The sequence below is a fragment of the Manis javanica genome, chromosome 6, assembly GCF_040802235.1.
Source record: "Manis javanica isolate MJ-LG chromosome 6, MJ_LKY, whole genome shotgun sequence".
Taxonomy (NCBI): Eukaryota; Metazoa; Chordata; class Mammalia; order Pholidota; family Manidae; genus Manis; species Manis javanica.
Genome location: NC_133161.1, coordinates 89,381,708 through 89,395,917, shown reverse-complemented (window position 1 = coordinate 89,395,917; position 14,210 = coordinate 89,381,708). Strand labels below are relative to the sequence as shown.

At 46.3% G+C, this 14,210-nt stretch overlaps 1 long non-coding RNA gene across 1 annotated transcript; it reads left to right on the top strand.

Moving 5' to 3' along the window:
* The first annotated feature begins 4,457 nt into the window (after positions 1-4,457).
* Positions 4,458-12,539, top strand: LOC108390607 (uncharacterized). Its single transcript, XR_005057301.2, has 4 exons — positions 4,458-5,124; positions 7,636-10,241; positions 10,975-11,203; positions 12,138-12,539. It is a non-coding gene; the product is annotated as an uncharacterized lncRNA (long non-coding RNA).
* Positions 12,540-14,210: the final 1,671 nt, after the last annotated feature.

The window sequence follows — 14,210 nt, the reverse complement described above, 5'->3', positions numbered from 1 at the left end:
TTCTACTTTTTATAAATATATGCTAAATAAGTAATTATGGTGTACTCTGAGTTTTAGATAATATTGCTGTAGTAATATTAAAATAAGTTGTTTAAAAATTTAAATATCCAAAATGGACATTTAAATATATTGCCATATGATATAATATCTTTCCCACTAAAACTATGCTTTAAAATTATATATCATGATGTAATATGTTGTATCTAATACATTGCTTAATAACAGATTTTTTAAAAAACTTAATTTTGAGTCAACATGACAGGGTTAAGCAATTTATAGAATGATTTCCAGCACAGCAATAAAAGCTTTACCTCAGCTATGTTAGGTGATAGGCTGCAGGGAATTATTTATAAACAGCATCATTACTAATGTTTTTGTGAATTGAGGTCACTTGGATAAAGATCCTTTAATTTTTAACTTACAAATGTTAAGGGTGGTATTGCTTTTTATGTACTTTATTTCATAAGTTTTTTAATTATGTAGTATTTCAGGTAAGTGTAAGAAATATATAACCAGGGTCCTACCATTAGATTGAACAAATGTTAAAATAACACTTCTGTGTCAGATTTGTTTTGACTTGGTCTTTTTAAGGAAATAAACATGTATATAGCCATTTCCTTACTGAGGTACAGTAAGATTTTTTTCTCATCTTTTACTATCTGTGAAGGCTTTTCTAGAACATATCACTAGAAGTGGAACTGTTGGAATTACGAGATATTCCCGTTTTCAGTTGTATCCTAGGTTTTACAAAACTTTTCAGTAAAGTACTTGTACCAGTTTAGTCTCCCACCAGTATGTAAGAGTCCTTGTGCCCCATATTCTTGCCAATACTTGCAAGATTCACTGAACTGCCAACTGATGGGTTTGAAATAGAGTCTTTGATGTTTTTTAATTTGTATTTCTCTGATTGCTATTGAGGTTGGTAATCTTTCTTAATTGGCCATTTCCACTTCCCTTACTCTATTGCGTATTCATAGCTTTTACCAACTTCCTATTGGTGGTAAGGGCAACATTGTCTTTTTTTCTTTTGATTTGAGGTGCCTTTATTCTGAATACTTAACTCTTGATATTTATACAGATTGCAGATGTCTTCTCCTTGTCCATGGATTATATTTTCACTAAAAAGAACAGACTAAGGTGAAAATTAATGAACTTCAGTTCTACTATGTGGATGTCTCAGAAACATTTGAGTAAAAAGAACAGACTACAGAAAACTATAGTGTGATACTAATTTTATTAACCAAGCAAACCCAATTATATATTATTTAGGTGTACAAGCATACGTGGTAAAATTCATTTTTAAAAAGCAAAGGAATGGCAAACACCGAATTTAAGAGACAGGTAACCTATATGAGAGGCAGAGAGCAGGGCTAAGAGGGCATTATTAGGTGTGGGGAAAATGGTGATATTCTAGCTCTTGCTTGGGCAGCAGGTGTTCATTAGCAAAGAAAAATACAATAAAGCAAAATAAGGCCATGCATGAACCAATGACTAGTGTGTCATGAATCAAGAAAATTAAGTAATTACATTCTGTGCCTTTGAAATCCATTTTTAAAATCAAGTTTTAAAGGCTGAAAACAACATTTTTCCTTAATCCCACTACACACAGTAAGCAACTCCTCTTAAAAGCCTCAGTGAATGACCTTATTTGTAGCTTTTTAATGAAGTATGAAGTGTTGCTGGTCTTGTCAACAAACAGTCAAGCAAGTGCTATGCCACTTGTAGCAGCTCTAAGGTCAGAGAAATGGTTTTGAAAACCTTGGCTGGGAATGTTAGGGAAGAAACAGAAAAGGTGTCAACTAAGGCTCCTTGGGGACAGTTTTCAGTATATTTTTAAAATCTTCCAAAAGATTCATTGAAATTCTAGGAAAAAACAAGTATTATGAAGTAAATGTTTATTGTATCCATATCTTAAGTCCCATTTATTTTGTAACATGATTTGCATTTTTCTTCTATGTGGTTCATTATTAGAATTTTTTTTGGTATCATTAATATATTACATGAGCAACATTGTGGTTACTAGATTCCCCCCATTATCAAGTCCCCACCACATACCCCATTACAGTCACTGTCCATCAGCATAGTAAGATGCTGCAGAGTCACTACTTGTCTTCTCTGTGCTATACTGCCTTCCCCATGCACCCCCCCACTAGAATTTTCTTTATAACTTTATATAGCCCTCAGTTTCTGCATAAAACCAGTCATTTTGATTTAGAAACAGCAACCAAAAAATGGAATTTGGAAGGATAGACTATATGTGCAGTTAAAGCAGCATCCCATGAGATGCGAGACAAGCAAATACACAATGTCTGCCATCTCATGGAGCCGTGTGTGCTCCACAGGGGGACCACATGGTCCACTGTAAAGTGACGGGACTTAGGAGTAGAGAGAAAACCCATCTCATAAGTCCCTGCTCTGGTTCCAACTAGTTGTGCACTTAGGAACCTGTTTCCTCATCTGTTGAACTCAGGGACCAATACCTGCCTTCCCTACCTCATGATTATCATGATGGCATATATTTGTGAATAGTCCATAATCAAGTCAGAGGGCAGTTACAGGAGACCACTGGGATGCACACGGGACATTTACATCCACTTTATAACACTTGGGGCATGATTTTCCTATTTCTAATGACCACAGAATTTAGAGTTTATTTTTTCACTTCTGACAGAAAGCATCATATCTGCTGTGTTTGGTGTCAAGTCCCTAATCAGGAAAGTAACTCCAAGTTTAACCATGTTCTCATGATAGAAAATACCCACTTTGCAGAAACCTGTTTTATGATGATCCAATTTATGTGGTAGTTTCTAGAAAATTTTCATGAGGACACTGAGGATTTCCAGTCCCTGAAATATTAATTATGAGTCAGTGTAATACATTGGGGCTTCACTTTACACTGTAGACAGTAAAATCATGCCTGTGCAATGCGTACTTGTCCCCAATACTTCACATTATCATTTCAAAAACACTTTATCCTTCTGCTTGATCACCCTTTAAGGGTGCTCCCAAAATGTCAACTCAAAACTTCTCTGCCGTTCAGCTTCTCTGACAAGTAAGTAAATAAATCCTTAAATGTCCTCAAGAATCTGCCATTTGAAGAAATACTATTAGAAACTGAAGAATCCTTCTGAAAGGCAAATATTTTCCTTGTTACCAAACTGGCCTGAAGTGTTATACTGGGCTTTCTGGAGGCAGCAAGCCCCTCGTGGAGCTCCAGGCTTGCCTGTAGTTGCTCTCATTGTCTTTCAGGGAAAACGCATCCTAGAAAATTTTTATCTCTTATTTTTTCAAAAGGGGCAGGAGAAAGATTGAAAATAGTTAGGTCTGGCAGCTTAATCTGGGTTGGCTGTTTTTGCCAGCAATCTGTAAAATGTGTTTTTCAAGGATAAGAAGCTTGGGCCCTGGGCCAACGCTCATGTCTGTCATCAGCAGGAAGATAAACAATCAATCCCTTTTAACCCACTGTTCTGCTCTGTTTACCTTTGTGCTTGAACATGAACACCATGCCTACCACAGGCCCAGAGCTGCTCAGAGTTGGTTCTTTACTCTTCCCAAACAGCTTTCATGTCCTCCAGTTGGGTGAGTATGGCAGGGCTCACCTTTCATGGTGTGAAACTAAACTAAACCAGCACCCATTCCTAGGATTGCTATCTAGCTTTTCATGCCACCTATGTGGCTCCGGAAGGGAACTTGAAGTACTCTTGCTTTGTAATGTCCACAAACGTCATTGCCTAAGAGCTCGGAAGAATGTATCCATGCCTATGAAGAACCAATGGCTGCCAACCACCGAGAGTCTCTGGGGCAAGAATTTCTGGTGAAATCTGGTGTTCATTCCTTTTGCAAAACTTCATTCTTGCACTTAGCAGTGGCAGTACAGGCCAACTACTCTGTTGAGTCTTAAAGGGATGTTTGCTAAACCATGTTTCCTGTTTCCTGTGGAACTTAACCACCGCAGCACTAAAGGTGTCAGGGCAGAGGGTTAAGGCATGAGAAAGGGATAGTACTGCCAACAGGGTAAGGTGCTTGGCCCCTTCCTCCTCACCCTCGTCTGCCCTCCCTCCCCTCCCTGGAAAGCTGTTTCTTTAGGGGTGGAAAAGCCGGGGTTCCTAGCTCCTGCAGAAGTTGCACAAGGCCAGTGTGGGGTTTCCCTCCCTCCCGATTCCCACCCTACCTCTGTTCAAGGCCAAGTGGGACAGCCCCAACCATGAGGCTCTGACCAGGAGACACTAAAAGAGGGACTGAGAGTAAACCATCGGCTTAGTCCAGCATCTCCGAGCCCTGCTTCTCTAACTGGCATACCAGGATCTAGGAGGACAGAGCTGCGGAGCTGGAGGAGGCGTATGGTGGGAAGGACAGGAGGAGCCACAGAATCAAGACAGCATGATCTCAATTCTACTCAAAGATCTGGAAAGGGGAGATTAAAATTTTAAACTTCTAACATTGCGTTTGAATAAAAACAAACCTTTTTTTCCTGAAGTTGGATCCAGCTAAACCCATTGTTTGTATTTAAGAAGCAGTGACCCACAGCAGCGCGGCGGTTCCTGCGGGCCCTGGAGCACCGCCCATCCTGTCGCCCCCGGGCCCTCAGGGAGGAGCTGCGCCGCGGGGGCCACGGGCGGCTCTCGCTCCGAGAGCTCGCAGCCTGCTCCGGGGAGGCAGGTTCACGGCGCCTTCAGTGGCTCAGACTGCGGCTCGGACACGGGTCCGCGGCGGGTGTCCGGGGACCTCAGAGAAAGCTGGAAGGAGCGGGCAGGGCACTGGATCGCTGGACCGCGGGGAGCCGGGAGCCCGCTGCCAGGCCGTCACACTACCCTGGGCGGTGCCCCGCCTCCTGCGCCCCCGCTTCCTCACCTGCCCCGGAGCAGCGTCCGAGGCAGGGGATCCACAGCCCTGGCCGGCCTGGGGTGTCTGTGCTGCCCCCACGCACACCTCTGCAGAGCTTCTTGCTCTCAAAGGACCGCCCCGCCTGACTGCAGGGCGGGTGCCAGGCGGGGATGTTGGGGTGAGTCAGAAACCGAAGCCGGCCGCTGCTGCCTAGGCAGCCAGGAACTGCCTTGAGAGGAGGAAGCCTTGGTTCTGAACTCCTGCCAACTGGGCGGACGAGCAGGCCTACTGGAATTAAGGGTAGGCATTCACCGGGGGATCCAGAGTGGTTCTGGCTGTGGCGAAGGTGCTGGATATTCCTCCTGGGAGGGTGGACGGCCCTGGAGAGCAGCCCCGCTTCCATTCATTGCTAGGCAGTACCTGAAAGGACTTGCACCTCAGCTGGCATCCCCCACCCAAACCTGGCTCCATCCTGTGTGAAGATGAACGTTTAGGGACCCCTGCCTCATAAGCACCTTGTCCTCCTGCAGGCAATGCCATTTTCAAGACTGATATTTAAGTCCTTCTGAGAAATTGCTGCCCATCTGTCAAGATTTAACCGTGGCCAACTCCTACCCATTTTGGGGGCTTCCAATACCCTGTGCGCACATCTCAACCAGAGCTTAAAAGCACAGCCTAGCAATTTATCTGTGGACATGTCCCTGATGGGGACACCAGGCCCCAAGCAGATTCTGAAGGACAGAAACTGTTCAGTGTGGAGCTTGCATCACCTAATCCCGAGGCCTCTACCAATGCCAAGGTTCTGGGAATGGTTCAATCAGTCCCAAACACTCTTTTCTCAGCTCTTCTCATTTTAATGTTTATGGCCTCAATTCCTTCCTTCCACAACAGTTTACTTACCTATTTACAACTCACTTATCTTATTGAATTATAGTATTGCATCATCAGGGATAAGCAAGTGAAAAAATGTTGATACTCTGGCTACTATTTCTTGGAGTAATAAACTGTCCTCAGATCCAGGGGTCTCATATCTTCTACCAACATCCATACAATTGTGACAGGCTAACTCATGAGCCTAAGCCTGCAAGTAGGGTCCTTCACAGTTCTTGACAGCAGGCAGCACCACAGGTAGAGAAAATGGTATACGCAAAGGCTCTGAGGCCTGTAGGGGCATGGCCTATTTTAGGAATTACCAGGAGAGTAGATCGACAAGGGCATACACTTGGGAGGTAGGGTGGCAAGCAATCTTTTTCTTCAGGCTTCTGCTCAACTATCACCTCCCAGAGTAACCTTCCCTGACTATCTGATCTATCTGGGAGCTATGGAGTCCCTTTGAAGTATTTTATGATTTGCGTTTTAGGGCAACGATCCCTTTAGCAGTGTGGAGAGCTCATTAAAGAAGAGCAAGACCATGGAAGGTCAAGTAGGAGGTTAGTGTGTCATCTAGGAGGATGATACTAGTCTGGATCTAGGGGTAGAGAAAAATGGGAGTGTTAAATCTATTAAGGATGTAAAATTGACAGGAGTTACTGATCGATTGGATGTGGGGTATAGGTGAGTAAGAGTTACAGATGACTATTGAAGTCTAAGGGAAATGGGGCACACTTTGGGGGAGAATTTCAAAGGGGCAAGATTTTGGCTTCATGTTATCTACAAAACCGTGGAAACATTGATTGACATAAGTCCAATGTCAAGTGGTCTGTGCCAGTGCCAAGGTCAGAGCATGGCTCAATGGAGGAATGCCTGAGGCCTGTGGCTCAACCCCAAAGAGAAGCAGGTTATGGGGCTCTCTGATCACTGAGGCCAGCTCTGGGTTGGACAGGCCCCATTTAACCTGACCTTTTCACATTTCTCCAATTTCTCTTTTCTATTTCAATATCTTTATTGACATAAGTTTTTTTAATGTTTAATTTAAAGGCAGCAAAATATACAGTTCTTGAGTGCATATCTCTGTGAATTTTCATCTGTGCATACACATGTAACCACCAACCAAACCAAGATACAGAGTATCCCCATCTCCACAGAAAGTGTTGCCCCTTTCAAGTCCAAGGTAATGGTCCCCTCACCCAAAGGACCCACTACTCTTGACTTTTATCATCTTAGATCATTTTCATTGATTCTTGAACTTCATGTAAATCGAATCATATGTACTTTTTTGTGTGTACCTTCTTTTTCTTAGTAGCATAATAATTATGAGGTTCATGTTGCATGTTTCAGAAATGTAGCTGTGTACTATTCCATTGCATAAACATACCACATTTGGTTTCTATTTCTCTAAAATTTTATTTGTAATGCTCTAAATTTTCTTAATTTTATTCTTAATGCTTTTATTTCATTTTTTAAAGTTTATTAGTTTTTAGTTGAAATATCACTGATATACAATCTTACATTGGTTTAGATTATACAACAGTGGTCCAACAGTTACCCATATTATTAAATCCTCACCCCCACTGGTGCAGTTATTATCTGTCAACGTAGAAAGATGTCCCAGAATCACTGACTATATTCCACAATATTTCTCCATTCTCCTTTTGATGGGCATTTGGGTTATTTGGAATAAACCTGAAGTGAACTTTCTTGTTTAAGTCTTTTGTCTTCACTCTCTTTTGGCAATTCCAGGGAAGCTTGTGTCTCTTGTTTGTGAAAGTGTTATTAAAGGAAACTCTTCCTGACAAGGCCTTGGACTTGCTGCTAGTCTCTGCCTGAGGTAGCCTTGGGGATTGGCAGGTCCAAGGAGCCCAGGAAGGGAACTCAATTCCTAGTGACCAGGGTAACATCACTTTACCTTGATTGTTTCTTTTTTTATTGAAGATCCAGAGCACTTGGGAGAAATGCAGCAGAGGTCTTGAACAATTTTCATGCACTTAATGAAGACTTTCACACACTTCCCAAGGACCAGGACTGGCAAAGGACATGGAACCAGGACACAACTATGTACCTGGAGGGACATTGAGCTACCTACTATTTCTGGCCCTAAATCAAGAAGATGGTCTTCCTAAACACAAATGGAAAATATATTCACTTCTGTGTAATCATACTCATACTGTAAAGCATCCATCACTACTAGTATTTAGGAGGTAATCTCCTAGTTTCTGCTAAAAGGCTTCCCACATCCTTGATTTCTGGACCACATGACATTCTAGACCTCCATTTCCCTTCTAAGCATCTTCCCAAATATTTCTGCTCTCTCAGGCAACTCTATTAGTAAATGTTGAAAGATTCCTAATGCTAGACCCCTACTCAGGCATCCCAGATCTTAGAAGAAAAAGAGGATTCTCACTGATTAAGCACTTGCTATGTGCCAGGTACTGTGAGGGCAGTTTACATCTGTTTCTTTATGTAATCTTCATAGCAACACAGTGAGATAGGTATTATCATCTGCTTTGATAGATAAGGAAACAAAACTGCAGAGAGAGATCAAATAGCTTGCCCAAAGTCACACAGGAGAACCAGGGTTGATCTCAGATACATGTTTGAATCTTATGCCTCCAGCACTCTACCCCTTAGAAACTGGGGGTGTCTGACCAGACCTCCTAGCCTGGCTCACACTGCCTCTAGGGTCTAAAAAAGTACTGTCTTTCAAATAACTGTAGAATTCCACTGTCCTTATATAACTTTATTACATAAAGAATAACCATAGGTCTTGAGGCTAAATTAATGCTAAACCAGAATCACATGTGGCCCAATGTTGAACACTTAACTTAAGGTGACAGCAGTGTCCAGTGGGGTCTTCCAGGAATCTGCAGACCCAAGGGGCCTACTCTGAGGCTTGGAAATGCCCAGAGCTAGCTGCCCTGGCTTTCCTGTTACACTGCTTAGCAATCAGGGAGGTCCCAGGACAGGGGTTAACACCCCCTTCAGGAATGAGGGTAGCTAGGGTCCTCAGGGGAGCTTCCAGGGAGCTGCTCAGTGGCTAGGAAGGTGCTAAGGGGTGCAGCCCAGCTGGAGGCCAGGCCTCAGATGACAGTTAACCAGAGGGCCAGCCTGCCAGGGCTGTGATTAGGGCTGGTCCCTCCCAGGAGCCCTGCTAATGATCCTTTGTAGCAGAGCTTGCATAATTCCATACTTCCTAATTTCTGAAAAGAATGAATCGCTCTCCCTTCTGTTTGCCTAGAAGAAGAGCTTATTTTGATAAAAACCTCCAGGGAAAGTCATAGAAAATCACTTAAGAAAAACAGAGACTTTTAAAAGAACGTTCTGAGCCTGTCAAGCGGAGTAATTTGCAGTCGACAAGGGGCACGCTGAGGTTGGGAGAAGCCTTCCAGAGGAGTGTGCAAATAGGCCACAGATCATTCTGAAAAGGAAGCCCACTCATCCCAGGACACTGGATTTCAAATAGAACAGGGAGCCCTGGAGGCAGAGAAAGGTGGCTGGGGACAAGAGTAAATGACTGCTTCTCTCTCTCTGCTTCGGACTCGGCCCTCAGACACACCTCAGAGTCTCCCGAGATGTCTCTTAAGTCACCGATGTCACCATGGCCGGCGGGACCCTGTCGCTGGACGCTCCGCCAGGAGGCCCCATCCACTGGAGTCACCGAACTGACAGACTGTTTGCTTTAAGGGACAAAGGCACGGAGTTGAGACTAGGAAGAGGGGGCTGCAGGGGATTCCATTCTAGCCGCAGTAGGACCCCCCAAATGGCCAGACCCAGAGAAAAAGGGGCCCCCAAGGTACCTAGCCCTCCAGTCGAGCCGAAAGGTGGGCAGTGTACCCAGTGCAAGCTGCTGGCTCTGACAGCCGCAAGCAGATTCCCTGTACAAAAAGGGAAAGGAGGGAAAAGGCTATGAATGCTGGCCTGGCTCCCAGAAGCGAGGCTGCCCAGAAAAATGGAAACAGCTGCTCACCCACACGACCAGTGGGCTTGGCAAGCGCAGGTCAGAGCAGGCTCCAGAGCAGGAGGCGGAGCCCCGGGTTCGGGTCCCTGGGGCTTGTCCCTTAGTTGCCATAACCACGCCCGCCCCACCCCTTCAAGGCTCGGCTCACACGTGGTGGGAGTAGCAGGAGCTCTGGGCTGGGAGTTTTCAGTCCGGCAGAGTGCCTAACTAGCTTCATCACGGGAGCAGTGACTCACGTCCCCTGGGCCCAGGAGGGCCCTCTAACCAGATGAGGTTTACTGTGAGGATGCCCACAGACCTTCCAGCCCTGACAGCTGGCCCATCGGGCCTCCTGCTCTCACAGCCGACTCCCCGCGGGACCTGGGGAGCCAGCGCAGTAACAGCTCCCCGCTGCCGGGATGGTGGGGACCTGTTCTGCGCACTGTGTAGGATGCCCCGCCCCCGTGCATAGGGTGCCCCACCCGCCGTGTATAGGATGCCAAGTCCCCCCCCACCGTGTGTAGGCGGTCCCGCCCCCCTTGAGACAGGGCCTGGCCTCCTGTACATCGCACGTCCCCAGCAGTTCTGGGACCAATGGAGACTTGTAAGTATTTATTGCCTGGTTAATCATGGGCCCCGCTAGAGCCGATTATTTGGTGTCCAGCGAATCCTGGTTCCAACTGGAGCTGCGAAGTCGAGATAAATGCCGCTGCCTCTGTATGGCTCAGCTTTCTGCGATATAAAATGTGGCTGATGAGTGGATTAAACCAAGTAACACATGGCAAGCAGGAGGGGGCCCAAGCAACTGGAATCCTTGCTCACTTCCCTCTAGAGTCAGGGAAAGAAGCCGGTTAAGCCTGGGGGGGCAGGGGCCTTATTGCTTTTAGGGCCACATATGTCACTGGGGAGTGGATGGTGCATCTGCTGGGCTCGCACCTTCGGGAGCGGCCTTATGCTGAGGCTGTAGTTCCATGGTGAGGTGGTGTGCAGCACCTTACTTAAACACAGCGTGGGGTGAGCCCTGCTCCTGTGAAGGGGCCTCCTTGCATCCCAATCCTTCTGTCTCTGAAGCCCCTCACACCCCTCCAGCTTGTCTCTGAGGCTGCTCCTGCCTCGCCAGCTTCTCACCCGTGGGTGGGAGTGGAGGAGGATAGGGACATGCCTTACAGAAGGTTTCTGGAACAGAGGTGAGGATATTCAATACATGTGGCCTATTCTGATGAGCGGGAATTTAACCCTGGATTGCCCCAAACCTAAACAGGCCTTGCGGTGATTCTTTTGGGTGGGATTCTGTTTCAGTTGCTGTAGGGATAATAAATGTGCATTTCACTTTACAGGTTACAAGTACACTATTTCCTGTGATCCTCACCATAAATTGGGGGGCAGAAGGAAAGGAGTTCTTGACTCCATTTTACAAAGGCATTGAGTCCCAGAGAGGGTAAACAACTTGCCCAAAGTTCCACAGCTTATTACTGGAAGGCCTGGAATGCAGCTCCCGTGGAGACCTGGCTTCCTGAGGGAAGGAAGGAGAGACTCTCTTTGTTCTGCCTCATGTATTGAGCTTCGGTAAGACGTTTTGCATACACACATGGTGTGTTTCCTCTTGGGTTCAGCTTCCCGCCCCCATGGGCAGGGAAGGGGCATGGGGTGTACATCCCCCACCACATACTACAGACCCCACCTCAGGCAAACAGTACAGAGGGGCAGCAGGGGTGGTGGCTTCTCTGGCTTCTGAGACTACTTTCAGTCTTTCCCCGGGCACACTCAGGCTGTCCCCGCAGAGCCAGGGTCTCACTTAGGCTCTGCTTGGTCAAGGGCCTGAGCAACGAAGCCCTAGGAGGCGCCTGTGACCACTGCCCCACCTCAGGCTAGTTGGGGGGTGGGGTCTGAGTTATGAAGTCAGCAGGGGCTACAAGGCACTGCCAGGCAGCTCCTGCCAAAACCGGGCTACAGGGTGGTAGTCAGGGCAGGTGAGACCTTCTGCACAGAAGGGGAACAGTGGTCCTTTCACACCAACATGTTCAGAGGCTGTTCACTCGGCCTCACTGCTGTGCAGCCCAGACGCAGTTGCGTGAATGCTGAGGAGGGTCAGGGCACAGTTGGGAGGCAGAACAAGGCCATCAGACTCCTGTGGTTTTAGATTCAAATCCTGACTCCCTTTCTTAGCATCTGGGTGATGTTGGGAAGCTGCTGAACCTCCCGTGTGCCAGTTCCCTCATTTGGAAACTGAGGACAAGTAACAGCATCTACCACATGGGTTGTGATGGAATTTAAATGAGATAGTGTGTGTACATCACTGGATGCAATGCCTGCTTACAGTGATTGCTCAGTCCATGTTCACTGTCACTCAGTAGTCAATGAAGTTAACCGTTCTCACAGCTGCAAGGCCAGGCAGGCAGAAGGCATTCTCAGGGTTGCTTATCATGCTCAACATGTCAAATGTTTCACTTTTTATTTTGTTTATCTCTGTCTCCCCAACTGGAACATCATTTCTATAAAGGAGGGATCTGTTCTGTTCACTGGTGTATTCTTGGTGCCTAGAGGACTTCCTGGTGCATAATGAAAGCTTGATTTGTTAAATGAAAGAAAGACAGAAAAAAAAGAGAGGGGCTGGGAGAGAAAGAAGCAAACTCACCTGAGGCCTACAGTTGACAAGGACTGTCCAGGGAGAGCCGCCACAGATCAAGCCTACCCTGCCTGCAGTTTTGTCTTTTATTTAATTTGAATTTTTTAAAAATCATGATTATTAGACAGAAAAACTAATAATGTACTTAGAAATGTTTGTCTGTGGATTAAGAATGAGACGATCTGTTGTTTGTTTACATTGTTGAGATCCAGTTAGTAAAAATACTTGTGTTAAATAAAGTCACCAAGTTCTAGATTTTTTTTTTTGTTCTTCCTGCTTGAGGCTGAAGGTCATACTACTTCCTCTTCACTGCTGTGTGTTGGCTCCTTCACAGTCAGTTCTCAATCTTTTTTAGGTGGTGTTTCGCCTTGTTGCTCTATAAGAGGCCTGCCTTCAAAATCATAGCCAAACCAAAGCAGAGGGTCATTAGAGCTGCATTCCTGCTGCTAAACTATATAGATAACATTCTCTTAGCTGCTTTCTGGATCCTGTTTATTGTTTTAAAAATATAACTCAGGACCAGCCTGATGGAAGAGATGCAGAGGGCAAGGGCCGGAGGGAGGGCGTCTCTCCCCATATCTCCACACATTCACCATCTGGATGAATGGTGTTCCCCTGCCTGCTGTTTTCGCAAGTTCCTCCATAAATAGGGGCAGCCACAGTGGCCTGGTCTGGCTTGGAGAACATCCAGGGTAGGACCCAAGGGAAACAATGGAGCTGTGACCAATGTCTGACAGCAGATCGGCAGGGAAAACAGACCCTCAGTCACACCTGCCTAAAGGTGTCAGCAGCTCCTGGCAGCAGTGAGTGGGAGGTAGTGCCAAGACCCCACTGCTCAGTGTGTATCGGCTGGATACCCCATTTTGCAGAAGTTCACCATAGACTAAGCTCTGTCTCCTCCACATCCCAAGCCTAGGCTCAGCCATTTCCGGACACTGCCTTAGCTGTCTGTTTAGTTCTGAAAGGCCACTCAGAAAAGGCTTCTGAACCAGGTGTGCCCCAGAGGAAAAGGGCAGGAAGGTTCTGGAGTGAGTAGACCAGTTAGGAGCAGGGCCTCCCCAACACTGGCCCCGGTCTGCATGCTCCTTGTCACACGCAACTTCTGCCTCACCAGTGGCACTTCACTGCTGCCCACAAGGGAAAAGGGAGATTGGCTGTCAGCTGAGGGAGCCCCTCTTTTACCTGGACTGGGTCTAGGAGGTGCTAATTGTTAGCATATTTACCTTGTCATAAACAGTCTGCCCTAAGTTCCCCATGGGCTTGTGAGGTAAAGTGAACCAACTTTCCCTTTGAAAAGATGTCCTTTCATCCCCACTGGCCAGACTGAGACCTAGGAAAGGAGACAAGGGAAGGTGCTGAGAAGGGGGCGGGGGCAGGGACCTGCCATCCCCACCACCATGGGGACAGGAAGGGGAAGGGCAGGTGTCCCTCTCAGGCTCCCACAGTGGGGAAGGATACTTGACCAGAGGCTCTGCAGAGCTCAGGAGCTGGGCTTCCCAGGGAAGTGCTACAAGAAGAGCTCTCCAGTCAGGGAGCACCTAGAATGCCTCCCCGGAGGAAATGCATCTCATCGTGGTCTGGGGTGCATCCTGACCCGGTGAGAAGTTCCTTTTGTGTACTTACCTATGTGTTTCCTCTTCAGTGAAATGCCTCTTTGTAATTTCTGCCTTTTTTCTACTTAGCTGTAGGTCTCTTTCCTAAGTCCTCCACCCCGCCAAGAGGACTCTTGGTATTTTCTTGATTCTAATCCTTTGTCACTTATGTATTACACATATCTTTTCCCAGTTTGCTTACCTTTTGAGTTTCTTTAAAGTACCTCTGATGAACTAAGGTCCTTAAATTTAATGTAGTTGAGGTTATTAATATTTTATTGTATATTGTATTATTGTATGGTTTGTGATTGTGTGATTGCCTGTGTGTGTGTGTGTGTGTGTGTGTGTGTGTGTG